The sequence below is a fragment of the Mesoplodon densirostris genome, chromosome 4 (genome assembly GCF_025265405.1).
Source record: "Mesoplodon densirostris isolate mMesDen1 chromosome 4, mMesDen1 primary haplotype, whole genome shotgun sequence".
In the NCBI taxonomy this organism is placed as follows: Eukaryota; Metazoa; Chordata; class Mammalia; order Artiodactyla; family Ziphiidae; genus Mesoplodon; species Mesoplodon densirostris.
Window position 1 is genome coordinate 5,862,314 of NC_082664.1, and position 2,463 is coordinate 5,864,776.

At 52.7% G+C, this 2,463-nt stretch overlaps 1 non-coding gene across 1 annotated transcript; it reads left to right on the forward strand.

The window, feature by feature from the left end:
* Positions 1-1,787: 1,787 nt before the first annotated feature.
* On the forward strand, positions 1,788-1,891 carry LOC132489697 (small nucleolar RNA U13). The gene has a single exon (XR_009532085.1). It is a non-coding gene; the product is annotated as a small nucleolar RNA U13 (small nucleolar RNA).
* Positions 1,892-2,463: the final 572 nt, after the last annotated feature.

Sequence of the window (2,463 nt, forward strand, 5' to 3'; positions counted from 1 at the left end):
TGTGTGTCGGTCTCCTCTGTACACGTCCCAGTACAGGGTTGCCAGCAAACTTCCTTAGCGCTCGTGTACGGCTTTTTTTTTGTTGTTTTTTTTTTTTGCGGTACGTGGGCCTCTCACTGCTGTGGCCTCCCCCATTGCGGAGCACAGGCTCCGGACGCACAGGCCCAGCAGTCATGGCTCATGGGCCTAGCCACTCCGCGGCATGTGGGATCTTCTTGGACCGGGGCACGAACCCGTGTCTCCTGCATTGGCAGGTGGACTCTCAACCACTGCACCACCAGGGAAGCCCTCATGTACCGTTTTAATTTGGGGATTTAAAGGGTGGGTGCAAAGGAAGAACTATCATATTCTAAACCGTGCCATCCTCTTATTCCCTAAGGGATGGATTGGGAGTGTCCTTGCACTGTTTTGCGTAAACAGCGGTGTGATTGCAGCAAGAATGGATTGCCTGGATCTTTTCCTAGTGGCTGTCTGACCAAATCATACCAAAGGCAGTGCTGACGGACATGGTTGGAGGCTAAAGCCATCACCCCACAATGCCCCTCTCTGCCATCTCCTCGCTGTCTCCCGTGCTCATCGAAGACCTGGCGCTTCAGCTTACGTAATGTCTTTCTCTCAAACCTAAGCCATACCAGCCCCTGGGTCGTCTGAGTCACTGCAGCCTCTTCATATTGGCTTCCGAAACTCCAGCTGCCTTCATTCCCACCTCTTCGGCTGCCACATCCTGGTCCTTGTCATTCCTAGGAGCAGTGCCATATTTGGAATCTTCTTTTGTTTGTTTTTGGCTGTGCTGTGCAACATGCGGGATCTTAGTTCCCTGACCAGGGATCGAACCCACGCCCCCTGCATTGGGAGCACAGAGTCTTAACCACTGGATCGCCAGGGAAGTCCCACATCTGGAACATTAAACTCCCAATCTCCTATCCTCTCCAGCTCTCACACCATCTTTCCTGTGATCCCTTTATTTCAGCCTCAAACCTTCAATTTTCTAATCCCTCTTTCCTTCCCAGACCAGAACTGCACAATTGACTACCAACATCCTCAGCTTCCCGCACTGCTTATGGCTGATAAAACGTCACCCTTGCGTCGACTCACTGTTGTCTGTGTACTTCTGAGATCCTGGGATCTACTGGAAGAAACGCCCCTTGTGTATGTAGATTTCTGCAGTGACTTATGGTCCCCGGCATCACCTAAGTGATGTCATTTGACATTTCTTTTCACTTGTCCCGACTCAGCCCCCCTCCACCATTTTGCTCAGCAGATCCTTTAAATTACTTGCCTCAAAGTTCATGAGAAATCTGCTTGTGTCCTTCTCCCTGTCCCCACTGCAGTAGCCCGCTTCCAGTGCCTCCTGCTTCAAGGAAGTTGGAAGGGTCAGCATTCATCCCCTCAGACGCCGGCTGTCCCTCTGTGGCCGTTCCCGGATGAGCCTGTGTCCTGTCTCTACCTGTGTTCCCTCCTCCCCTTCCTCTCGGGCTCCAGGCCATCACTTGGCGTCTCTCGTCTGTCCCTGGCTCTTCTGCCGTTTGTCCCTGGCTCTTTTTCTTTGGACTAAGTCTCTCCTGGTCTTTATTTTTTATTATTATTATTATTTAATATATTTATTTTTGGCTGCGTTGGGTCTTCGTTGCTGCACGCGTGCTTTCTCTAGTTGCAGCGAGCGGGGGCTGCTCTTTGTTGCGGTGCACGGGCTTCTCATTGCGGTGGCTTCTCTTGTTGCAGAGCACAGACTCTAGGTGCGCGGGCTTCAGTAGTTGTGGCACGTGGGCTCAGTAGTTGTGGCGCAGACCCTTTTGTAGTTCGTAAGTGTGATGATTGGGTGTTCACGCGCTTGTGTGACATGTGCCTCCTTCCAACCTTGTTACGCCTGTGGCACATTACCCGTCTGACGTGAAAAAAAAAAAAAAATAGTTGTGGCGCAGAGGCTTAGTTTGCTCCGCGGCATGTGGGATCCTCCCGGACCAGGGCTCATCCCCTGCCTTGGCAGGCGGATTCTTAACCACTGCACCACCAGGGAAGTCCCTCTCCTGGTCTTCAGAAACAAGGCTCTCTCTCGACCCTGTGTCTCCTTGTAGCCGTTGCCCATCTTCCGTTCCCAGCCAAGCCTCCTGAGACCAGGTCTGTGTTGAGAGTCTCCGCTCCATCTGTTGAGCTGCAGGTACCGTGTCTTCACCTGCTGTGGTGCCCTGCCCAGGTGAGGCTTTTCTGACCTCTTTTTCTCGTCCTCTCTTGCACTTGATGTGGCTGGCTGCTCGGTGCCCGGATTCCTTCCTTAGCTGTGCTGTCCGTCTGCTGTCCATCTTCTCGCTTCTGACTTTTCCTCCTCTTGGCCCTCTTCTGCGTGCTGTCCTGCGTCACCTCATCCATCCCTGTGGCCTTAACAGCCATCTGCGTGCTGAGCAGTCTTAGCTTCTGTCTCTAGTCTGGATTCTCCACAGAGCTCTAGACCCACATCCACTGTCC